Raw genomic sequence first — 25,493 nt, 5'->3', positions numbered from 1 at the left:
GGCAGGCAGAAGGGGCTATCCTGGAAAGCTGTTGCTCAGCCTCATCTGCCCATGGCACTGTTCGCATAGAGGCACAGAGAATGGGGCTCCTTGCTTATCTTGCCACTTGATACTTCAAACGCATGCTGGGAATGGTTGTGTCCCTGCCAGGCTCCTATCACAGCCCTGCTCCGAAAGTGCGAACGTCTGCAGATAGCTGGCAAGCAGAAGGGGCTAGCCTGGAAAGCTGTTGCTCAGCCTCATCTGCCCATGGCACTGTTCGCATAGAGGCACAGAGAATGGGGCTGCTTGCTTACCTTGCCACTTGAAACTTCAAACGCATGCTGGGAAAGTTGGTGTCCCAGCCAGGCTCCTTTCGCAGCCCTGCTCCGAAAGTGCGAACGTCTGCAGATAGCTGGCAGGCAGAAGGGGCTATCCTGGAAAGCTGTTGCTCAGCCTCATCTGCCCATGGCAGTGCTCGCACAGAGGCACAGAGAATGGGGCTGCTTGCTTGTCTTGCCACCTCAAACTTCAAACGTAGCCTGGGAAAGTTGGTGTCCCAGCCAGGCTCCTTTCGCAGCCCTGCTCCGAAAGTGCGAACGTCTGCAGATAGCTGGCAGGCAGAAGGTGCTAGCCTGGAAAGCTGTTGCTCAGCCTCATCTGCCCATGGCACGACTCGCACAGAGGCACAGAGAATGGGGCTGCTTGCTTGTCTTGCCACCTCAAACTTCAAACGTAGCCTGGGAAAGTTGGTGTCCCAGCCAGGCTCCTTTCGCAGCCCTGCTCCGAAAGTGCGAACATCTGCAGATAGATGGCAGGCAGAAGGGGCTAGCCTGGAAAGCTGTTGCTCAGCCTCATCTGCCCATGGCAGTGCTCGCACAGAGGCACAGAGAATGGGGCTGCTTGCTTGTCTTGCTACCTCAAACTTCAAACGTAGCCTGGGAATGGTGGTGTCCCTGCCAGGCTTCTTTCGCAGCCCTGCTCCGAAAGTGCGAACGTCTGCAGATAGCTGGCAGGCAGAAGGTGCTAGCCTGGAAAGCTGTTGCTCAGCCTCATCTGCCCATGGCACGGCTCGCACAGAGGCACAGAGAATGGGGCTGCTTGCTTGTCTTGCCACCTCAAACTTCAAACGTAGCCTGGGAAAGATGGTGTACCTGCTAGGCTCCTTTCGCAGCCCTGCTCTTAAAATGCGAACGTCTGCAGATAGCTGGCAGCCAGAAGGGGCTATCCTGGAAAGCTGTTGCTCAGCCTCATCTGCCCATGGCACTGTTCGCATAGAGGCACAGAGAATGGGGCTCCTTGCTTACCTTGCCACTTGAAACTTCAAACGCATGCTGGGAATGGTTGTGTCCCTGCCAGGCTCCTATCCCAGCCCTGCTCCGAAAGTGCGAACGTCTGCATATAGCTGGCAAGCAGAAGGGGCTAGCCTGGAAAGCTGTTGCTCAGCCTCATCTGCCCATGACACTGTTCGCATAGAGGCACAAAGAATGGGGCTGCTTGCTTACCTTGCCACTTGAAACTTCAAACGCATGCTGGGAAAGCTGGTGTCCCAGCCAGGCTCCTTTCGCAGCCCTGCTCCGAAAGTGCGAACGTCTGCAGATAGCTGGCAGCCAGAAGGGGCTAGCCTGGAAAGCTGTTGCTCAGCCTCATCTGCCCATGGCACTGTTCGCATAGAGGCACAGAGAATGGGGCTGCTCGCTTATCTTGCCACTTGAATCTTCAAACGCATGCTGGGAAAGTTGGTGTCCCTGCCAGGCTCCTATCACAGCCCTGCTCCGAAAGTGCGAACGTCTGCACATAGCTGGCAGGCAGAAGGGGCTATCCTGGAAAGCTGTTGCTCAGCCTCATCTGCCCATGGCAGTGCTCGCACAGAGGCACAGAGAATGGGGCTGCTTGCTTGTCTTGCCACCTCAAACTTCAAACGTAGCCTGGGAAAGTTGGTGTCCCAGCCAGGCTCCTTTCGCAGCCCTGCTCCGAAAGTGCGAACGTCTGCAGATAGCTGGCAGGCATAAGGTGCTAGCCTGGAAAGCTGTTGCTCAGCCTCATCTGCCCATGGCACGACTCGCACAGAGGCACAGAGAATGGGGCTGCTTGCTTGTCTTGCCACCTCAAACTTCAAACGTAGCCTGGAAAGATGGTGTACCAGCCAGGCTCCTTTCGCAGCCCTGCTCTTGAAATGCGAACGTCTGCAGATAGCTGGCAGGCAGAAGGGGCTAGCCTGGAAAGCTGTTGCTCAGCCTCATCTGCCCATGGCAGTGCTCGCACAGAGGCACAGAGAATGGGGCTGCTTGCTTGTCTTGCTACCTCAAACTTCAAACTTAGCCTGGGAATGGTGGTGTCCCTGCCAGGCTTCTTTCGCAGCCCTGCTCCGAAAGTGCGAACGTCTGCAGATAGCTGGCAGGCAGAAGGGGCTAGCCTGGAAAGCTGTTGCTCAGCCTCATCTGCCCATGGCACGGCTCGCACAGAGGCACAGAGAATGGGGCTGCTTGCTTGTCTTGCCACCTCAAACTTCAAACGTAGCCTGGGAAAGATGGTGTACCTGCTAGGCTCCTTTCGCAGCCCTGCTCTTAAAATGCGAACGTCTGCAGATAGCTGGCAGCCAGAAGGGGCTATCCTGGAAAGCTGTTGCTCAGCCTCATCTGCCCATGGCACTGTTCGCATAGAGGCACAGAGAATGGGGCTCCTTGCTTATCTTGCCACTTGAAACTTCAAACGCATGCTGGGAATGGTTGTGTCCCTGCCAGGCTCCTATCCCAGCCCTGCTCCGAAAGTGCGAACGTCTGCATATAGCTGGCAAGAAGAAGGGGCTAGCCTGGAAAGCTGTTGCTCAGCCTCATCTGCCCATGACACTGTTCGCATAGAGGCACAGAGAATGGGGCTGCTTGCTTACCTTGCCACTTGAAACTTCAAACGCATGCTGGGAAAGCTGGTGTCCCAGCCAGGCTCCTTTCGCAGCCCTGCTCCGAAAGTGCGAACGTCTGCAGATAGCTGGCAGCCAGAAGGGGCTAGCCTGGAAAGCTGTTGCTCAGCCTCATCTGCCCATGGCACTGTTCGCATAGAGGCACAGAGAATGGGGCTGCTCGCTTATCTTGCCACTTGAATCTTCAAACGCATGCTGGGAAAGTTGGTGTCCCTGCCAGGCTCCTATCACAGCCCTGCTCCGAAAGTGCGAACGTCTGCACATAGCTGGCAGGCAGAAGGGGCTATCCTGGAAAGCTGTTGCTCAGCCTCATCTGCCCATGGCAGTGCTCGCACAGAGGCACAGAGAATGGGGCTGCTTGCTTGTCTTGCCACCTCAAACTTCAAACGTAGCCTGGGAAAGTTGGTGTACCTGCTAGGCTCCTTTCGCAGCCCTGCTCTTGAAATGCGAACGTCTGCAGATAGCTGGCAGCCAGAAGGGGCTAGCCTGGAAAGCTGTTGCTCAGCCTCATCTGCCCATGGCACTGTTCGCATAGAGGCACAGAGAATGGGGCTGCTTGCTTATCTTGCCACTTGAAACTTCAAACGCATGCTGGGAATGGTGGTGTCCCTGCCAGGCTCATTTCACAGCCCTGCTCTGAAAGTGCGAACGTCTGCAGATAGCTGGCAGGCAGAAGGGGCTATCCTGGAAAGCTGTTGCTCAGCCTCATCTGCCCATGGCACTGCTCGCACAGAGGCACAGAGAATGGGGCTGCTTGCTTGTCTTGCCACCTCAAACTTCAAACGTAGCCTGGGAAAGATGGTGTCCCAGCCAGGCTCCTTTCGCAGCCCTGCTCCGAAAGTGTGAACGTCTGCAGATAGCTCGAACCCAGAAAGACCTAGCCTGGAAAGCTGTTGCTCAGCCTCATCTGCCCATGGCACTGTTCGCATAGAGGCACAGAGAATGGGGCTGCTTGCTTATCTTGCCACTTGAAACTTCAAACGCATGCTGGGAATGGTGGTGTCCCTGCCAGGCTCCTTTCACAGCCCTGCTCCGAAAGTGCGAACGTCTGCAGATAGCTGGCAGGCAGAAGGGGCTAGCCTGGAAAGCTGTTGCTCAGCCTCATCTGCCCATGGCACTGTTCGCACAGAGGCACAGAGAATGGGGCTGCTTGCTTGTCTTGCTACCTCAAACTTCAAACGTAGCCTGGGAATGGTGGTGTCCCTGCCAGGCTTCTTTCGCAGCCCTGCTCCGAAAGTGCGAACGTCTGCAGATAGCTGGCAGGCAGAAGGGGCTAGCCTGGAAAGCTGTTGCTCAGCCTCATCTGCCCATGGCAGTGCTCGCACAGAGGCACAGAGAATGGGGCTGCTTGCTTGTCTTGCCACCTCAAACTTCAAACGTAGCCTGGGAAAGTTGGTGAAACTGCTAGGCTCCTTTCGCAGCCCAGCTCTTGAAATGCGAACGTCTGCAGATAGCTGGCAGGCAGAAGGGGCTAGCCTGGAAAGCTGTTGCTCAGCCTCATCTGCCCATGGCACTGTTCGCATAGAGGCACAGAGAATGGGGCTGCTTGCTTATCTTGCCACCTCAAACTTCAAACGCATGCTGGGAATGGTGGTGTCCATGCCAGGCTCATTTCACAGCCCTGCTCTGAAAGTGCGAACGTCTGCAGATAGCTGGCAGCCAGAAGGGGCTATCCTGGAAAGCTGTTGCTCAGCCTCATCTGCCCATGGCACTGTTCGCACAGAGGCACAGAGAATGGGGCTCCTTGCTTATCTTGCCACTTGAAACTTCAAACGCATGCTGGGAATGGTTGTGTCCCTGCCAGGCTCCTATCACAGCCCTGCTCCGAAAGTGCGAACGTCTGCAGATAGCTGGCAAGCAGAAGGGGCTAGCCTGGAAAGCTGTTGCTCAGCCTCATCTGCCCATGGCACTGTTCGCATAGAGGCACAGAGAATGGGGCTGCTTGCTTACCTTGCCACTTGAAACTTCAAACGCATGCTGGGAAAGTTGGTGTCCCAGCCAGGCTCCTTTCGCAGCCCTGCTCCGAAACTGCGAACGTCTGCAGATAGCTGGCAGGCAGAAGGGGCTAGCCTGGAAAGCTGTTGCTCAGCCTCATCTGCCCATGGCAGTGCTCGCACAGAGGCACAGAGAATGGGGCTGCTTGCTTGTCTTGCCACCTCAAACTTCAAACGTAGCCTGGGAAAGTTGGTGTCCCAGCCAGGCTCCTTTCGCAGCCCTGCTCCGAAAGTGCGAACGTCTGCAGATAGCTGGCAGGCATAAGGTGCTAGCCTGGAAAGCTGTTGCTCAGCCTCATCTGCCCATGGCACGGCTCGCACAGAGGCACAGAGAATGGGGCTGCTTGCTTGTCTTGCCACCTCAAACTTCAAACGTAGCCTGGGAAAGTTGGTGTCCCAGCCAGGCTCCTTTCGCAGCCCTGCTCCGAAAGTGCGAACGTCTGCAGATAGCTGGCAGGCAGAAGGGGCTAGCCTGGAAAGCTGTTGCTCAGCCTCATCTGCCCATGGCAGTGCTCGCACAGAGGCACAGAGAATGGGGCTGCTTGCTTGTCTTGCTACCTCAAATTTCAAACGTAGCCTGGGAATGGTGGTGTCCCTGCCAGGCTTCTTTCGCAGCCCTGCTCCGAAAGTGCGAACGTCTGCAGATAGCTGGCAGGCAGAAGGGGCTATCCTTGAAAGCTGTTGCTCAGCCTCATCTGCCCATGGCACTGTTCGCACAGAGGCACAGAGAATGGGGCTGCTTGCTTGTCTTGCCACCTCAAACTTCAAACGTAGCCTGGGAAAGATGGTGTACCTGCTAGGCTCCTTTCGCAGCCCTGCTCTTAAAATGCGAACGTCTGCAGATAGCTGGCAGGCAGAAGGGGCTATCCTGGAAAGCTGTTGCTCAGCCTCATCTGCCCATGGCACTGCTCGCATAGAGGCACAGAGAATGGGCTCCTTGCTTATCTTGCCACTTGAAACTTCAAACGCATGCTGGGAATGGTTGTGTCCCTGCCAGGCTCCTATCACAGCCCTGCTCCGAAAGTGCGAACGTCTGCATATAGCTGGCAAGCAGAAGGGGCTAGCCTGGAAAGCTGTTGCTCAGCCTCATCTGCCCATGACACTGTTCGCATAGAGGCACAGAGAATGGGGCTCCTTGCTTATCTTGCCACTTGAAACTTCAAACGCATGCTGGGAATGGTTGTGTCCCAGCCAGGCTCCTTTCGCAGCCCTGCTCCGAAAGTGCGAACGTCTGCAGATAGCTGGCAGCCAGAAGGGGCTAGCCTGGAAAGCTGTTGCTCAGCCTCATCTGCCCATGGCACTGTTCGCATAGAGGCACAGAGAATGGGGCTCCTTGCTTATCTTGCCACTTGAAACTTCAAACGCATGCTGGGAATGGTTGTGTCCCTGCCAGGCTCCTATCACAGCCCTGCTCCGAAAGTGCGAACGTCTGCAGATAGCTGGCAGGCAGAACGGGCTATCCTGGAAAGCTGTTGCTCAGCCTCATCTGCCCATGGCAGTGCTCGCACAGAGGCACAGAGAATGGGGCTGCTTGCTTATCTTGCCACTTGAAACTTCAAACGCATGCTGGGAATGGTGGTGTCCATGCCAGGCTCATTTCACAGCCCTGCTCTGAAAGTGCGAACGTTTGCAGATAGCTGGCAGGCAGAAGGGGCTAGCCTGGAAAGCTGTTGCTCAGCCTCATCTGCCCATGGCACTGTTCGCACAGAGGCACAGAGAATGGGGCTGCTTGCTTATCTTGCCACTTGAAACTTCAAACGCATGCTGGGAATGGTGGTGTCCATGCCAGGCTCATTTCACAGCCCTGCTCTGAAAGTGCGAACGTCTGCAGATAGCTGGCAGCCAGAAGGGGCTATCCTGGAAAGCTGTTGCTCAGCCTCATCTGCCCATGGCACTGTTCGCACAGAGGCACAGAGAATGGGGCTGCTTGCTTGTCTTGCTACCTCAAACTTCAAACGTAGCCTGGGAATGGTGGTGTCCCTGCCAGGCTTCTTTCGCAGCCCTGCTCCGAAAGTGCGAACGTCTGCAGATAGCTGGCAGCCAGAAGGGGCTAGCCTGGAAAGCTGTTGCTCAGCCTCATCTGCCCATGGCACTGTTCGCATAGAGGCACAGAGAATGGGGCTGCTCGCTTATCTTGCCACTTGAATCTTCAAACGCATGCTGGGAAAGTTGGTGTCCCTGCCAGGCTCCTATCAAAGCCCTGCTCCGAAACTGCGAACGTCTGCAGATAGCTGGCAGGCAGAAGGGGCTATCCTGGAAAGCTGTTGCTCAGCCTCATCTGCCCATGGCACTGTTCGCATAGAGGCACAGAGAATGGGGCTGCTTGCTTGTCTTGCCACCTCAAACTTCAAACGTAGCCTGGGAAACATGGTGTACCTGCTAGGCTCCTATCCCAGCCCTGCTCCGAAACTGCGAACGTCTGCAGATAGCTGGCAAGCAGAAGGGGCTGGCCTGGAAAGCTGCGGCTCAGCCTCATCTGCCCATGGCACTGTTCGCATAGAGGCACAGAGAATGGGGCTGCTTGCTTATCTTGCCACTTGAAACTTCAAACGCATGCTGGGAATGGTGGTGTCCCTGCCAGGCTCCTATCACAGCCCTGCTCCGAAAGTGCGAACGTCTGCAGATAGCTGGCAGGCAGAAGGTGCTAGCCTGGAAAACTGTTGCTCAGCCTCATCTGCCCATGGCACTGTTCGCATAGAGGCACAGAGAATGGGGCTGCTTGCTTATCTTGCCACTTGAAACTTCAAACGCATGCTGGGAAAGTTGGTGTCCCAGCCAGGCTCCTTTCGCAGCCCTGCTCCGAAAGTGCGAACGTCTGCAGATAGCTGGCAGGCAGAAGGGGCTATCCTGGAAAGCTGTTGCTCAGCCTCATCTGCCCATGGCACTGCTCGCACAGAGGCACAGAGAATGGGGCTGCTTGCTTGTCTTGCCACCTCAAACTTCAAACGTAGCCTGGGAAAGAAGGTGTACCTGCTAGGCTCCTTTCGCAGCCCTGCTCTTGAAATGCGAACGTCTGCAGATAGCTGTCAGCCAGAAGGGGCTAGCCTGGAAAGCTGTTGCTCAGCCTCATCTGCTCATGGCACTGTTCGCATAGAGGCACAGAGAATGGGGCTGCTTGCTTATCTTGCCACTTGAAACTTCAAACGCATGCTGGGAATGGTGGTGTCCCAGCCAGGCTCCTTTCGCAGCCCTGCTCCGAAAGTGCGAACGTCTGCAGATAGCTGGCAGGCAGAAGGGGCTAGCCTGGAAAGCTGTTGCTCAGCCTCATCTGCCCATGGCAGTGCTCGCACAGAGGCACAGAGAATGGGGCTGCTTGCTTGTCTTGCCACCTCAAACGTAGCCTGGGAAAGTTGGTGTACCTGTTAGGCTCCTTTCGCAGCCCTGCTCAGAAAGTGCGAACGTCTGCAGATAGCTGGCAGGCAGAAGGGGCTAGCCTGGAAAGCTGTTGCTCAGCCTCATCTGCCCATGGCACTGTTCGCATAGAGGCACAGAGAATGGGGCTGCTTGCTTATCTTGCCACTTGAAACTTCAAACGCATGCTGGGAATGGTGGTGTCCCTGCCAGGCTCATTTCACAGCCCTGCTCTGAAAGTGCGAACGTCTGCAGATAGCTGGCAGCCAGAAGGGGCTATCCTGGAAAGCTGTTGCTCAGCCTCATCTGCCCATGGCACTGCTCGCACAGAGGCACAGAGAATGGGGCTGCTTGCTTGTCTTGCCACCTCAAACTTCAAACGTAGCCTGGGAAAGATGGTGTCCCAGCCAGGCTGCTTTCGCAGCCCTGCTCCGAAAGTGTGAACGTCTGCAGATAGCTAGAACCCAGAAAGACCTAGCCTGGAAAGCTGTTGCTCAGCCTCATCTGCCCATGGCACTGTTCGCATAGAGGCACAGAGAATGGGGCTGCTTGCTTATCTTGCCACTTGAAACTTCAAACGCATGCTGGGAATGGTGGTGTCCCTGCCAGGCTCCTTTCACAGCCCTGCTCCGAAAGTGCGAACGTCTGCAGATAGCTGGCAGCCAGAAGGGGCTAGCCTGGAAAGCTGTTGCTCAGCCTCATCTGCCCATGGCACTGTTCGCACAGAGGCACAGAGAATGGGGCTGCTTGCTTGTCTTGCTACCTCAAACTTCAAACGTAGCCTGGGAATGGTGGTGTCCCTGCCAGGCTTCTTTCGCAGCCCTGCTCCGAAAGTGCGAACGTCTGCAGATAGCTGGCAGGCAGAAGGTGCTATCCTGGAAAGCTGTTGCTCAGCCTCATCTGCCCATGGCACGGCTCGCACAGAGGCACAGAGAATGGGGCTCCTTGCTTGTCTTGCCACCTCAAACTTCAAACGTAGCCTGGGAAAGATGGTGTACCTGCTAGGCTCCTTTCGCAGCCCTGCTCTTAAAATGCGAACGTCTGCAGATAGCTGGCAGCCAGAAGGGGCTAGCCTGGAAAGCTGTTGCTCAGCCTCATCTGCCCATGGCACTGTTCGCATAGAGGCACAGAGAATGGGGCTCCTTGCTTATCTTGCCACTTGAAACTTCAAACGCATGCTGGGAATGGTGGTGTCCCTGCCAGGCTCCTATCACAGCCCTGCTCCGAAAGTGCGAACGTCTGCAGATAGCTGGCAAGCAGAAGGGGCTAGCCTGGAAAGCTGTTGCTCAGCCTCATCTGCCCATGGCACTGTTCGCATAGAGGCACAGAGAATGGGGCTGCTTGCTTACCTTGCCACTTGAAACTTCAAACGCATGCTGGGAAAGCTGGTGTCCCAGCCAGGCTCCTTTCGCAGCCCTGCTCCGAAAGTGCGAACGTCTGCAGATAGCTGGCAGCCAGAAGGGGCTAGCCTGGAAAGCTGTTGCTCAGCCTCATCTGCCCATGGCACTGTTCGCACAGAGGCACAGAGAATGGGGCTGCTTGCTTATCTTGCCACTTGAAACTTCAAACGCATGCTGGGAATGGTGGTGTCCATGCCAGGCTCATTTCACAGCCCTGCTCTGAAAGTGCGAACGTCTGCAGATAGCTGGCAGCCAGAAGGTGCTAGCCTGGAAAGCTGTTGCTCAGCCTCATCTGCCCATGGCACTGTTCGCACAGAGGCACAGAGAATGGGGCTGCTTGCTTGTCTTGCTACCTCAAACTTCAAACGTAGCCTGGGAATGGTGGTGTCCCTGCCAGGCTTCTTTCGCAGCCCTGCTCCGAAAGTGCGAACGTCTGCAGATAGCTGGCAGGCAGAAGGGGCTAGCCTGGAAAGCTGTTGCTCAGCCTCATCTGCCCATGGCACTGTTCGCATAGAGGCACAGAGAATGGGGCTGCTCGCTTATCTTGCCACTTGAATCTTCAAACGCATGCTGGGAAAGTTGGTGTCCCTGCCAGGCTCCTATCAAAGCCCTGCTCCGAAACTGCGAACGTCTGCAGATAGCTGGCAGGCAGAAGGGGCTATCCTGGAAAGCTGTTGCTCAGCCTCATCTGCCCATGGCACTGTTCGCATAGAGGCACAGAGAATGGGGCTGCTTGCTTGTCTTGCCACCTCAAACTTCAAACGTAGCCTGGGAATGGTGGTGTCCCTGCCAGGCTTCTTTCGCAGCCCTGCTCCGAAAGTGCGAACGTCTGCAGATAGCTGGCAAGCAGAAGGGGCTGGCCTGGAAAGCTGCGGCTCAGCCTCATCTGCCCATGGCACTGTTCGCATAGAGGCACAGAGAATGGGGCTGCTTGCTTATCTTGCCACTTGAAACTTCAAACGCATGCTGGGAATGGTGGTGTCCCTGCCAGGCTCCTATCACAGCCCTGCTCCGAAAGTGCGAACGTCTGCAGATAGCTGGCAGGCAGAAGGTGCTAGCCTGGAAAACTGTTGCTCAGCCTCATCTGCCCATGGCACTGTTCGCATAGAGGCACAGAGAATGGGGCTGCTTGCTTATCTTGCCACTTGAAACTTCAAACGCATGCTGGGAAAGTTGGTGTCCCAGCCAGGCTCCTTTCGCAGCCCTGCTCCGAAAGTGCGAACGTCTGCAGATAGCTGGCAGGCAGAAGGGGCTATCCTGGAAAGCTGTTGCTCAGCCTCATCTGCCCATGGCACTGCTCGCACAGAGGCACAGAGAATGGGGCTGCTTGCTTGTCTTGCCACCTCAAACTTCAAACGTAGCCTGGGAAAGATGGTGTACCTGCTAGGCTCCTTTCGCAGCCCTGCTCTTGAAATGCGAACGTCTGCAGATAGCTGTCAGCCAGAAGGGGCTAGCCTGGAAAGCTGTTGCTCAGCCTCATCTGCTCATGGCACTGTTCGCATAGAGGCACAGAGAATGGGGCTGCTTGCTTATCTTGCCACTTGAAACTTCAAACGCATGCTGGGAATGGTGGTGTCCCAGCCAGGCTCCTTTCGCAGCCCTGCTCCGAAAGTGCGAACGTCTGCAGATAGCTGGCAGGCAGAAGGGGCTAGCCTGGAAAGCTGTTGCTCAGCCTCATCTGCCCATGGCAGTGCTCGCACAGAGGCACAGAGAATGGGGCTGCTTGCTTGTCTTGCCACCTCAAACGTAGCCTGGGAATGTTGGTGTACCTGTTAGGCTCCTTTCGCAGCCCTGCTCAGAAAGTGCGAACGTCTGCAGATAGCTGGCAGGCAGAAGGGGCTAGCCTGGAAAGCTGTTGCTCAGCCTCATCTGCCCATGGCACTGTTCGCATAGAGGCACAGAGAATGGGGCTGCTTGCTTGTCTTGCCACCTCAAACTTCAAACGTAGCCTGGGAAAGATGGTGTCCCAGCCAGGCTGCTTTCGCAGCCCTGCTCCGAAAGTGTGAACGTCTGCAGATAGCTAGAACCCAGAAAGACCTGGCCTGGAAAGCTGTTGCTCAGCCTCATCTGCCCATGGCACTGTTCGCATAGAGGCACAGAGAATGGGGCTGCTTGCTTATCTTGCCACTTGAAACTTCAAACGCATGCTGGGAATGGTGGTGTCCCTGCCAGGCTCCTTTCACAGCCCTGCTCCGAAAGTGCGAACGTCTGCAGATAGCTGGCAGCCAGAAGGGGCTAGCCTGGAAAGCTGTTGCTCAGCCTCATCTGCCCATGGCACTGTTCGCACAGAGGCACAGAGAATGGGGCTGCTTGCTTGTCTTGCTACCTCAAACTTCAAACGTAGCCTGGGAATGGTGGTGTCCCTGCCAGGCTTCTTTCGCAGCCCTGCTCTTAAAATGCGAACGTCTGCAGATAGCTGGCAGGCAGAAGGGGCTATCCTGGAAAGCTGTTGCTCAGCCTCATCTGCCCATGGCACTGTTCGCATAGAAGCACAGAGAATGGGGCTCCTTGCTTATCTTGCCACTTGAAACTTCAAACGCATGCTGGGAAAGCTGGTGTCCCAGCCAGGCTCCTTTCGCAGCCCTGCTCCGAAAGTGCGAACGTCTGCAGATAGCTGGCAGCCAGAAGGGGCTATCCTGGAAAGCTGTTGCTCAGCCTCATCTGCCCATGGCACTGCTCGCACAGAGGCACAGAGAATGGGGCTGCTTGCTTGTCTTGCCACCTCAAACTTCAAACGTAGCCTGGGAAAGATGGTGTCCCAGCCAGGCTCCTTTCGCAGCCCTGCTCCGAAAGTGTGAACGTCTGCAGATAGCTCGAACCCAGAAAGACCTAGCCTGGAAAGCTGTTGCTCAGCCTCATCTGCCCATGGCACTGTTCGCATAGAGGCACAGAGAATGGGGCTGCTTGCTTATCTTGCCACTTGAAACTTCAAACGCATGCTGGGAATGGTGGTGTCCCTGCCAGGCTCCTTTCACAGCCCTGCTCCGAAAGTGCGAACGTCTGCAGATAGCTGGCAGGCAGAAGGGGCTAGCCTGGAAAGCTGTTGCTCAGCCTCATCTGCCCATGGCACTGTTCGCACAGAGGCACAGAGAATGGGGCTGCTTGCTTGTCTTGCTACCTCAAACTTCAAACGTAGCCTGGGAATGGTGGTGTCCCTGCCAGGCTTCTTTCGCAGCCCTGCTCCGAAAGTGCGAACGTCTGCAGATAGCTGGCAGGCAGAAGGGGCTAGCCTGGAAAGCTGTTGCTCAGCCTCATCTGCCCATGGCAGTGCTCGCACAGAGGCACAGAGAATGGGGCTGCTTGCTTGTCTTGCCACCTCAAACTTCAAACGTAGCCTGGGAAAGTTGGTGAAACTGCTAGGCTCCTTTCGCAGCCCAGCTCTTGAAATGCGAACGTCTGCAGATAGCTGGCAGGCAGAAGGGGCTAGCCTGGAAAGCTGTTGCTCAGCCTCATCTGCCCATGGCACTGTTCGCATAGAGGCACAGAGAATGGGGCTGCTTGCTTATCTTGCCACCTCAAACTTCAAACGCATGCTGGGAATGGTGGTGTCCATGCCAGGCTCATTTCACAGCCCTGCTCTGAAAGTGCGAACGTCTGCAGATAGCTGGCAGCCAGAAGGGGCTATCCTGGAAAGCTGTTGCTCAGCCTCATCTGCCCATGGCACTGTTCGCACAGAGGCACAGAGAATGGGGCTCCTTGCTTATCTTGCCACTTGAAACTTCAAACGCATGCTGGGAATGGTTGTGTCCCTGCCAGGCTCCTATCACAGCCCTGCTCCGAAAGTGCGAACGTCTGCAGATAGCTGGCAAGCAGAAGGGGCTAGCCTGGAAAGCTGTTGCTCAGCCTCATCTGCCCATGGCACTGTTCGCATAGAGGCACAGAGAATGGGGCTGCTTGCTTACCTTGCCACTTGAAACTTCAAACGCATGCTGGGAAAGTTGGTGTCCCAGCCAGGCTCCTTTCGCAGCCCTGCTCCGAAACTGCGAACGTCTGCAGATAGCTGGCAGGCAGAAGGGGCTAGCCTGGAAAGCTGTTGCTCAGCCTCATCTGCCCATGGCAGTGCTCGCACAGAGGCACAGAGAATGGGGCTGCTTGCTTGTCTTGCCACCTCAAACTTCAAACGTAGCCTGGGAAAGTTGGTGTCCCAGCCAGGCTCCTTTCGCAGCCCTGCTCCGAAAGTGCGAACGTCTGCAGATAGCTGGCAGGCATAAGGTGCTAGCCTGGAAAGCTGTTGCTCAGCCTCATCTGCCCATGGCACGGCTCGCACAGAGGCACAGAGAATGGGGCTGCTTGCTTGTCTTGCCACCTCAAACTTCAAACGTAGCCTGGGAAAGTTGGTGTCCCAGCCAGGCTCCTTTCGCAGCCCTGCTCCGAAAGTGCGAACGTCTGCAGATAGCTGGCAGGCAGAAGGGGCTAGCCTGGAAAGCTGTTGCTCAGCCTCATCTGCCCATGGCAGTGCTCGCACAGAGGCACAGAGAATGGGGCTGCTTGCTTGTCTTGCTACCTCAAATTTCAAACGTAGCCTGGGAAAGATGGTGTCCCAGCCAGGCTGCTTTCGCAGCCCTGCTCCGAAAGTGTGAACGTCTGCAGATAGCTAGAACCCAGAAAGACCTAGCCTGGAAAGCTGTTGCTCAGCCTCATCTGCCCATGGCACTGTTCGCATAGAGGCACAGAGAATGGGGCTGCTTGCTTATCTTGCCACTTGAAACTTCAAACGCATGCTGGGAATGGTGGTGTCCCTGCCAGGCTCCTTTCACAGCCCTGCTCCGAAAGTGCGAACGTCTGCAGATAGCTGGCAGCCAGAAGGGGCTAGCCTGGAAAGCTGTTGCTCAGCCTCATCTGCCCATGGCACTGTTCGCACAGAGGCACAGAGAATGGGGCTGCTTGCTTGTCTTGCTACCTCAAACTTCAAACGTAGCCTGGGAATGGTGGTGTCCCTGCCAGGCTTCTTTCGCAGCCCTGCTCCGAAAGTGCGAACGTCTGCAGATAGCTGGCAGGCAGAAGGTGCTATCCTGGAAAGCTGTTGCTCAGCCTCATCTGCCCATGGCACGGCTCGCACAGAGGCACAGAGAATGGGGCTCCTTGCTTGTCTTGCCACCTCAAACTTCAAACGTAGCCTGGGAAAGATGGTGTACCTGCTAGGCTCCTTTCGCAGCCCTGCTCTTAAAATGCGAACGTCTGCAGATAGCTGGCAGCCAGAAGGGGCTAGCCTGGAAAGCTGTTGCTCAGCCTCATCTGCCCATGGCACTGTTCGCATAGAGGCACAGAGAATGGGGCTCCTTGCTTATCTTGCCACTTGAAACTTCAAACGCATGCTGGGAATGGTGGTGTCCCTGCCAGGCTCCTATCACAGCCCTGCTCCGAAAGTGCGAACGTCTGCAGATAGCTGGCAAGCAGAAGGGGCTAGCCTGGAAAGCTGTTGCTCAGCCTCATCTGCCCATGGCACTGTTCGCATAGAGGCACAGAGAATGGGGCTGCTTGCTTACCTTGCCACTTGAAACTTCAAACGCATGCTGGGAAAGCTGGTGTCCCAGCCAGGCTCCTTTCGCAGCCCTGCTCCGAAAGTGCGAACGTCTGCAGATAGCTGGCAGCCAGAAGGGGCTAGCCTGGAAAGCTGTTGCTCAGCCTCATCTGCCCATGGCACTGTTCGCACAGAGGCACAGAGAATGGGGCTGCTTGCTTATCTTGCCACTTGAAACTTCAAACGCATGCTGGGAATGGTGGTGTCCATGCCAGGCTCATTTCACAGCCCTGCTCTGAAAGTGCGAACGTCTGCAGATAGCTGGCAGCCAGAAGGTGCTAGCCTGGAAAGCTGTTGCTCAGCCTCATCTGCCCATGGCACTGTTCGCACAGAGGCACAGAGAATGGGGCTGCTTGCTTGTCTTGCTACCTCAAACTTCAAACGTAGCCTGGGAATGGTGGTGTCCCTGCCAGGCTTCTTTCGCAGCCCTGCTCCGAAAGTGCGAACGTCTGCAGATAGCTGGCAGGCAGAAGGGGCTAGCCTGGAAAGCTGTTGCTCAGCCTCATCTGCCCATGGCACTGTTCGCATAGAGGCACAGAGAATGGGGCTGCTCGCTTATCTTGCCACTTGAATCTTCAAACGCATGCTGGGAAAGTTGCTGTCCCTGCCAGGCTCCTATCAAAGCCCTGCTCCGAAACTGCGAACGTCTGCAGATAGCTGGCAGGCAGAAGGGGCTATCCTGGAAAGCTGTTGCTCAGCCTCATCTGCCCATGGCACTGTTCGCATAGAGGCACAGAGAATGGGGCTGCTTGCTTGTCTTGCCACCTCAAACTTCAAACGTAGCCTGGGAATGGTGGTGTCCCTGCCAGGCTTCTTTCGCAGCCCTGCTCCGAAAGTGCGAACGTCTGCAGATAGCTGGCAAGCAGAAGGGGCTGGCCTGGAAAGCTGCGGCTCAGCCTCATCTGCCCATGGCACTGTTCGCATAGAGGCACAGAGAATGGGGCTGCTTGCTTATCTTGCCACTTGAAACTTCAAACGCATGCTGGGAATGGTGGTGTCCCTGCCAGGCTCCTATCACAGCCCTGCTCCGAAAGTGCGAACGTCTGCAGATAGCTGGCAGGCAGAAGGTGCTAGCCTGGAAAACTGTTGCTCAGCCTCATCTGCCCATGGCACTGTTCGCATAGAGGCACAGAGAATGGGGCTGCTTGCTTATCTTGCCACTTGAAACTTCAAACGCATGCTGGGAAAGTTGGTGTCCCAGCCAGGCTCCTTTCGCAGCCCTGCTCCGAAAGTGCGAACGTCTGCAGATAGCTGGCAGGCAGAAGGGGCTATCCTGGAAAGCTGTTGCTCAGCCTCATCTGCCCATGGCACTGCTCGCACAGAGGCACAGAGAATGGGGCTGCTTGCTTGTCTTGCCACCTCAAACTTCAAACGTAGCCTGGGAAAGATGGTGTACCTGCTAGGCTCCTTTCGCAGCCCTGCTCTTGAAATGCGAACGTCTGCAGATAGCTGTCAGCCAGAAGGGGCTAGCCTGGAAAGCTGTTGCTCAGCCTCATCTGCTCATGGCACTGTTCGCATAGAGGCACAGAGAATGGGGCTGCTTGCTTATCTTGCCACTTGAAACTTCAAACGCATGCTGGGAATGGTGGTGTCCCAGCCAGGCTCCTTTCGCAGCCCTGCTCCGAAAGTGCGAACGTCTGCAGATAGCTGGCAGGCAGAAGGGGCTAGCCTGGAAAGCTGTTGCTCAGCCTCATCTGCCCATGGCAGTGCTCGCACAGAGGCACAGAGAATGGGGCTGCTTGCTTGTCTTGCCACCTCAAACGTAGCCTGGGAATGTTGGTGTACCTGTTAGGCTCCTTTCGCAGCCCTGCTCAGAAAGTGCGAACGTCTGCAGATAGCTGGCAGGCAGAAGGGGCTAGCCTGGAAAGCTGTTGCTCAGCCTCATCTGCCCATGGCACTGTTCGCATAGAGGCACAGAGAATGGGGCTGCTTGCTTGTCTTGCCACCTCAAACTTCAAACGTAGCCTGGGAAAGATGGTGTCCCAGCCAGGCTGCTTTCGCAGCCCTGCTCCGAAAGTGTGAACGTCTGCAGATAGCTAGAACCCAGAAAGACCTGGCCTGGAAAGCTGTTGCTCAGCCTCATCTGCCCATGGCACTGTTCGCATAGAGGCACAGAGAATGGGGCTGCTTGCTTATCTTGCCACTTGAAACTTCAAACGCATGCTGGGAATGGTGGTGTCCCTGCCAGGCTCCTTTCGCAGCCCTGCTCCGAAAGTGCGAACGTCTGCAGATAGCTGGCAGGCAGAAGGTGCTATCCTGGAAAGCTGTTGCTCAGCCTCATCTGCCCATGGCACTGTTCGCATAGAGGCACAGAGAATGGGGCTCCTTGCTTATCTTGCCACTTGAAACTTCAAACGCATGCTGGGAATGGTTGTGTCCCTGCCAGGCTCCTATCACAGCCCTGCTCCGAAAGTGCGAACGTCTGCAGATAGCTGGCAAGCAGAAGGGGCTAGCCTGGAAAGCTGTTGCTCAGCCTCATCTGCCCATGGCACTGTTCGCATAGAGGCACAGAGAATGGGGCTGCTTGCTTACCTTGCCACTTGAAACTTCAAACGCATGCTGGGAAAGCTGGTGTCCCAGCCAGGCTCCTTTCGCAGCCCTGCTCCGAAAGTGCGAACGTCTGCAGATAGCTGGCAGCCAGAAGGGGCTAGCCTGGAAAGCTGTTGCTCAGCCTCATCTGCCCATGGCACTGTTCGCATAGAGGCACAGAGAATGGGGCTGCTCGCTTATCTTGCCACTTGAATCTTCAAACGCATGCTGGGAAAGTTTGTGTCCATGCCAGGCTCCTATCACAGCCCTGCTCCGAAAGTGCGAACGTCTGCAGATAGCTGGCAAGCAGAAGGGGCTAGTCTGGAAAGCTGTTGCTCAGCCTCATCTGCCCATGGCACTGTTCGCATAGAGGCACAGAGAATGGGGCTCCTTGCTTACCTTGCCACTTGAAACTTCAAACGCATGCTGGGAAAGTTGGTGTCCCAGCCAGGCTCCTTTCGCAGCCCTGCTCCGAAAGTGCGAACGTCTGCAGATAGCTGGCAGGCAGAAGGGGCTAGCCTGGAAAGCTGTTGCTCAGCCTCATCTGCCCATGGCACTGCTCGCACAGAGGCACAGAGAATGGGGCTGCTTGCTTGTCTTGCCACCTCAAACTTCAAACGTAGCCTGGGAAAGTTGGTGTCCCAGCCAGGCTCCTTTCGCAGCCCTGCTCTGAAAGTGCGAACGTCTGCAGATAGCTGGCAGGCAGAAGGGGCTAGCCTGGAAAGCTGTTGCTCAGCCTCATCTGCCCATGGCAGTGCTCGCACAGAGGCACAGAGAATGGGGCTGCTTGCTTGTCTTGCTACCTCAAACTTCAAACGTAGCCTGGGAATGGTGGTGTCCCTGCCAGGCTTCTTTCGCAGCCCTGCTCCGAAAGTGCGAACGTCTGCAGATAGCTGGCAGGCAGAAGGGGCTAGCCTGGAAAGCTGTTGCTCAGCCTCATCTGCCCATGGCACGGCTCGCACAGAGGCACAGAGAATGGGGCTGCTTGCTTGTCTTGCCACCTCAAACTTCAAACGTAGCCTGGGAAAGATGGTGTACCTGCTAGGCTCCTTTAGCAGCCCTGCTCTTAAAATGCGAACGTCTGCAGATAGCTGGCAGGCAGAAGGGGCTATCCTGGAAAGCTGTTGCTCAGCCTCATCTGCCCATGGCACTGTTCGCATAGAAGCACAGAGAATGGGGCTCCTTGCTTATCTTGCCACTTGAAACTTCAAACGCATGCTGGGAATGGTGGTGTCCCTGCCAGGCTCCTATCACAGCCCTGCTCCGAAAGTGCGAACGTCTGCATATAGCTGGCAAGCAGAAGGGGCTAGCCTGGAAAGCTGTTGCTCAGCCTCATCTGCCCATGACACTGTTCGCATAGAGGCACAGAGAATGGGGCTGCTTGCTTACCTTGCCACTTGAAACTTCAAACGCATGCTGGGAAAGCTGGTGTCCCAGCCAGGCTTCTTTCGCAGCCCTGCTCCGAAAGTGCGAACGTCTGCAGATAGCTGGCAGCCAGAAGGGGCTAGCCTGGAAAGCTGTTGCTCAGCCTCATCTGCCCATGGCACTGTTCGCATAGAGGCACAGAGAATGGGGCTGCTCGCTTATCTTGCCACTTGAATCTTCAAACGCATGCTGGGAATGGTGGTGTCCCAGCCAGGCTCCTTTCGCAGCCCTGCTCCGAAAGTGCGAACGTCTGCAGATAGCTGGCAGGCAGAAGGGGCTAGCCTGGAAAGCTGTTGCTCAGCCTCATCTGCCCATGGCAGTGCTCGCACAGAGGCACAGAGAATGGGGCTGCTTGCTTGTCTTGCCACCTCAAACGTAGCCTGGGAAAGTTGGTGTACCTGCTAGGCTCCTTTCGCAGCCCTGCTCTTGAAATGCGAACGTCTGCAGATAGCTGGCAGGCAGAAGGGGCTAGCCTGGAAAGCTGTTGCTCAGCCTCATCTGCCCATGGCACTGTTCGCATAGAGGCACAGAGAATGGGGCTGCTTGCTTATCTTGCCACTTGAAACTTCAAACGCATGCTGGGAATGGTGGTGTCCCTGCCAGGCTCATTTCACAGCCCTGCTCTGAAAGTGCGAACGTCTGCAGATAGCTGGCAGCCAGAAGGGGCTATCCTGGAAAGCTGTTGCTCAGCCTCATCTGCCCATGGCACTGCTCGCACAGAGGCACAGAGAATGGGGCTGCTTGCTTGTCTTGCCACCTCAAACTTCAAACGTAGCCTGGGAAAGATGGTGTCCCAGCCAGGCTCCTTTCGCAGCCCTGCTCCGAAAGTGTGAACGTCTGCAGATAGCTCGAACCCAGAAAGACCTAGCCTGGAAAGCTGTTGCTCAGCCTCATCTGCCCATGGCACTGTTCGCATAGAGGCACAGAGAATGGGGCTGCTTGCTTATCTTGCCACTTGAAACTTCAAACGCATGCTGGGAATGGTGGTGTCCCTGCCAGGCTCCTTTCACAGCCCTGCTCCGAAAGTGCGAACGTCTGCAGATAGCTGGCAGCCAGAAGGGGCTAGCCTGGAAAGCTGTTGCTCAGCCTCATCTGCCCATGGCACTGTTCGCACAGAGGCACAGAGAATGGGGCTGCTTGCTTGTCTTGCTACCTCAAACTTCAAACGTAGCCTGGGAATGGTGGTGTCCCTGCCAGGCTTCTTTCGCAGCCCTGCTCCGAAAGTGCGAACGTCTGCAGATAGCTGGCAGGCAGAAGGTGCTAGCCTGGAAAGCTGTTGCTCAGCCTCATCTGCCCATGGCACGGCTCGCACAGAGGCACAGAGAATGGGGCTCCTTGCTTGTCTTGCCACCTCAAACTTCAAACGTAGCCTGGGAAAGATGGTGTACCTGCTAGGCTCCTTTCGCAGCCCTGCTCTTAAAATGCGAACGTCTGCAGATAGCTGGCAGCCAGAAGGGGCTATCCTGGAAAGCTGTTGCTCAGCCTCATCTGCCCATGGCACTGTTCGCATAGAGGCACAGAGAATGGGGCTCCTTGCTTATCTTGCCACTTGAAACTTCAAACGCATGCTGGGAATGGTTGTGTCCATGCCAGGCTCCTATCACAGCCCTGCTCCGAAAGTGCGAACGTCTGCAGATAGCTGGCAAGCAGAAGGGGCTAGCCTGGAAAGCTGTTGCTCAGCCTCATCTGCCCATGGCACTGTTCGCATAGAGGCACAGAGAATGGGGCTGCTTGCTTACCTTGCCACTTGAAACTTCAAACGCATGCTGGGAAAGCTGGTGTCCCAGCCAGGCTCCTTTCGCAGCCCTGCTCCGAAAGTGCGAACGTCTGCAGATAGCTGGCAGCCAGAAGGGGCTAGCCTGGAAAGCTGTTGCTCAGCCTCATCTGCCCATGGCACTGTTCGCATAGAGGCACAGAGAATGGGGCTGCTCGCTTATCTTGCCACTTGAATCTTCAAACGCATGCTGGGAAAGTTTGTGTCCATGCCAGGCTCCTATCACAGCCCTGCTCCGAAAGTGCGAACGTCTGCAGATAGCTGGCAAGCAGAAGGGGCTAGTCTGGAAAGCTGTTGCTCAGCCTCATCTGCCCATGGCACTGTTCGCATAGAGGCACAGAGAATGGGGCTCCTTGCTTACCTTGCCACTTGAAACTTCAAACGCATGCTGGGAAAGTTGGTGTCCCAGCCAGGCTCCTTTCGCAGCCCTGCTCCGAAAGTGCGAACGTCTGCAGATAGCTGGCAGGCAGAAGGGGCTAGCCTGGAAAGCTGTTGCTCAGCCTCATCTGCCCATGGCAGTGCTCGCACAGAGGCACAGAGAATGGGGCTGCTTGCTTGTCTTGCCACCTCAAACGTAGCCTGGGAATGTTGGTGTACCTGTTAGGCTCCTTTCGCAGCCCTGCTCAGAAAGTGCGAACGTCTGCAGATAGCTGGCAGGCAGAAGGGGCTAGCCTGGAAAGCTGTTGCTCAGCCTCATCTGCCCATGGCACTGTTCGCATAGAGGCACAGAGAATGGGGCTGCTTGCTTCTCTTGCCACCTCAAACTTCAAACGTAGCCTGGGAAAGATGGTGTCCCAGCCAGGCTGCTTTCGCAGCCCTGCTCCGAAAGTGTGAACGTCTGCAGATAGCTCGAACCCAGAAAGACCTAGCCTGGAAAGCTGTTGCTCAGCCTCATCTGCCCATGGCACTGTTCGCATAGAGGCACAGAGAATGGGGCTGCTTGCTTATCTTGCCACTTGAAACTTCAAACGCATGCTGGGAATGGTGGTGTCCCTGCCAGGCTCCTTTCACAGCCCTGCTCCGAAAGTGCGAACGTCTGCAGATAGCTGGCAGCCAGAAGGGGCTAGCCTGGAAAGCTGTTGCTCAGCCTCATCTGCCCATGGCACTGTTCGCACAGAGGCACAGAGAATGGGGCTGCTTGCTTGTCTTGCTACCTCAAACTTCAAACGTAGCCTGGGAATGGTGGTGTCCCTGCCAGGCTTCTTTCGCAGCCCTGCTCCGAAAGTGCGAACGTCTGCAGATAGCTGGCAGGCAGAAGGTGCTATCCTGGAAAGCTGTTGCTCAGCCTCATCTGCCCATGGCACGGCTCGCACAGAGGCACAGAGAATGGGGCTCCTTGCTTGTCTTGCCACCTCAAACTTCAAACGTAGCCTGGGAAAGATGGTGTACCTGCTAGGCTCCTTTCGCAGCCCTGCTCTTAAAATGCGAACGTCTGCAGATAGCTGGCAGCCAGAAGGGGCTATCCTGGAAAGCTGTTGCTCAGCCTCATCTGCCCATGGCACTGTTCGCATAGAGGCACAGAGAATGGGGCTCCTTGCTTATCTTGCCACTTGAAACTTCAAACGCATGCTGGGAATGGTTGTGTCCCTGCCAGGCTCCTATCACAGCCCTGCTCCGAAAGTGCGAACGTCTGCAGATAGCTGGCAAGCAGAAGGGGCTAGCCTGGAAAGCTGTTGCTCAGCCTCATCTGCCCATGGCACTGTTCGCATAGAGGCACAGAGAATGGGGCTGCTTGCTTACCTTGCCACTTGAAACTTCAAACGCATGCTGGGAAAGCTGGTGTCCCAGCCAGGCTCCTTTCGCAGCCCTGCTCCGAAAGTGCGAACGTCTGCAGATAGCTGGCAGCCAGAAGGGGCTAGCCTGGAAAGCTGTTGCTCAGCCTCATCTGCCCATGGCACTGTTCGCATAGAGGCACAGAGAATGGGGCTGCTCGCTTATCTTGCCACTTGAATCTTCAAACGCATGCTGGGAAAGTTTGTGTCCATGCCAGGCTCCTATCACAGCCCTGCTCCGAAAGTGCGAACGTCTGCAGATAGCTGGCAAGCAGAAGGGGCTAGTCTGGAAAGCTGTTGCTCAGCCTCATCTGCCCATGGCACTGTTCGCATAGAGGCACAGAGAATGGGGCTGCTTGCTTGTCTTGCCACTTGAAACTTCAAACGCATGCTGGGAAAGTTGGTGTCCCAGCCAGGCTCCTTTCGCAGCCCTGCTCCGAAAGTGCGAACGTCTGCAGATAGCTGGCAGGCAGAAGGGGCTAGCCTGGAAAGCTGTTGCTCAGCCTCATCTGCCCATGGCACTGCTCGCACAGAGGCACAGAGAATGGGGCTGCTTGCTTGTCTTGCCACCTCAAACTTCAAACGTAGCCTGGGAAAGTTGGTGTCCCAGCCAGGCTCCTTTCGCAGCCCTGCTCTGAAAGTGCGAACGTCTGCAGATAGCTGGCAGGCAGAAGGGGCTAGCCTGGAAAGCTGTTGCTCAGCCTCATCTGCCCATGGCAGTGCTCGCACAGAGGCACAGAGAATGGGGCTGCTTGCTTGTCTTGCTACCTCAAACTTCAAACGTAGCCTGGGAATGGTGGTGTCCCTGCCAGGCTTCTTTCGCAGCCCTGCTCCGAAAGTGCGAACGTCTGCAGATAGCTGGCAGGCAGAAGGGGCTAGCCTGGAAAGCTGTTGCTCAGCCTCATCTGCCCATGGCACGGCTCGCACAGAGGCACAGAGAATGGGGCTGCTTGCTTGTCTTGCCACCTCAAACTTCAAACGTAGCCTGGGAAAGATGGTGTACCTGCTAGGCTCCTTTAGCAGCCCTGCTCTTAAAATGCGAACGTCTGCAGATAGCTGGCAGGCAGAAGGGGCTATCCTGGAAAGCTGTTGCTCAGCCTCATCTGCCCATGGCACTGTTCGCATAGAAGCACAGAGAATGGGGCTCCTTGCTTATCTTGCCACTTGAAACTTCAAACGCATGCTGGGAATGGTGGTGTCCCTGCCAGGCTCCTATCACAGCCCTGCTCCGAAAGTGCGAACGTCTGCATATAGCTGGCAAGCAGAAGGGGCTAGCCTGGAAAGCTGTTGCTCAGCCTCATCTGCCCATGACACTGTTCGCATAGAGGCACAGAGAATGGGGCTGCTTGCTTACCTTGCCACTTGAAACTTCAAACGCATGCTGGGAAAGCTGGTGTCCCAGCCAGGCTCCTTTCGCAGCCCTGCTCCGAAAGTGCGAACGTCTGCAGATAGCTGGCAGCCAGAAGGGGCTAGCCTGGAAAGCTGTTGCTCAGCCTCATCTGCCCATGGCACTGTTCGCATAGAGGCACAGAGAATGGGGCTGCTCGCTTATCTTGCCACTTGAATCTTCAAACGCATGCTGGGAATGGTGGTGTCCCAGCCAGGCTCCTTTCGCAGCCCTGCTCCGAAAGTGCGAACGTCTGCAGATAGCTGGCAGGCAGAAGGGGCTAGCCTGGAAAGCTGTTGCTCAGCCTCATCTGCCCATGGCAGTGCTCGCACAGAGGCACAGAGAATGGGGCTGCTTGCTTGTCTTGCCACCTCAAACGTAGCCTGGGAAAGTTGGTGTACCTGCTAGGCTTTTTTCGCAGCCCTGCTCTTGAAATGCGAACGTCTGCAGATAGCTGGCAGGCAGAAGGGGCTAGCCTGGAAAGCTGTTGCTCAGCCTCATCTGCCCATGGCACTGTTCGCATAGAGGCACAGAGAATGGGGCTGCTTGCTTATCTTGCCACTTGAAACTTCAAACGCATGCTGGGAATGGTGGTGTCCCTGCCAGGCTCATTTCACAGCCCTGCTCTGAAAGTGCGAACGTCTGCAGATAGCTGGCAGCCAGAAGGGGCTATCCTGGAAAGCTGTTGCTCAGCCTCATCTGCCCATGGCACTGCTCGCACAGAGGCACAGAGAATGGGGCTGCTTGCTTGTCTTGCCACCTCAAACTTCAAACGTAGCCTGGGAAAGATGGTGTCCCAGCCAGGCTCCTTTCGCAGCCCTGCTCCGAAAGTGTGAACGTCTGCAGATAGCTCGAACCCAGAAAGACCTAGCCTGGAAAGCTGTTGCTCAGCCTCATCTGCCCATGGCACTGTTCGCATAGAGGCACAGAGAATGGGGCTGCTTGCTTATCTTGCCACTTGAAACTTCAAACGCATGCTGGGAATGGTGGTGTCCCTGCCAGGCTCCTTTCACAGCCCTGCTCCGAAAGTGCGAACGTCTGCAGATAGCTGGCAGCCAGAAGGGGCTAGCCTGGAAAGCTGTTGCTCAGCCTCGTCTGCCCATGGCACTGTTCGCACAGAGGCACAGAGAATGGGGCTGCTTGCTTGTCTTGCTACCTCAAACTTCAAACGTAGCCTGGGAATGGTGGTGTCCCTGCCAGGCTTCTTTCGCAGCCCTGCTCCGAAAGTGCGAACGTCTGCAGATAGCTGGCAGGCAGAAGGTGCTAGCCTGGAAAGCTCTTGCTCAGCCTCATCTGCCCATGGCACGGCTCGCACAGAGGCACAGAGAATGGGGCTGCTTGCTTGTCTTGCCACCTCAAACTTCAAACGTAGCCTGGGAAAGTTGGTGTCCCAGCCAGGCTCCTTTCGCAGCCCTGCTCCGAAAGTGCGAACGTCTGCAGA

Source organism: Opisthocomus hoazin, chromosome 23 (genome assembly GCF_030867145.1).
Source record: "Opisthocomus hoazin isolate bOpiHoa1 chromosome 23, bOpiHoa1.hap1, whole genome shotgun sequence".
Classification (NCBI taxonomy): domain Eukaryota; kingdom Metazoa; phylum Chordata; class Aves; order Opisthocomiformes; family Opisthocomidae; genus Opisthocomus; species Opisthocomus hoazin.
Note: the sequence above shows the minus strand (reverse complement) of the source record.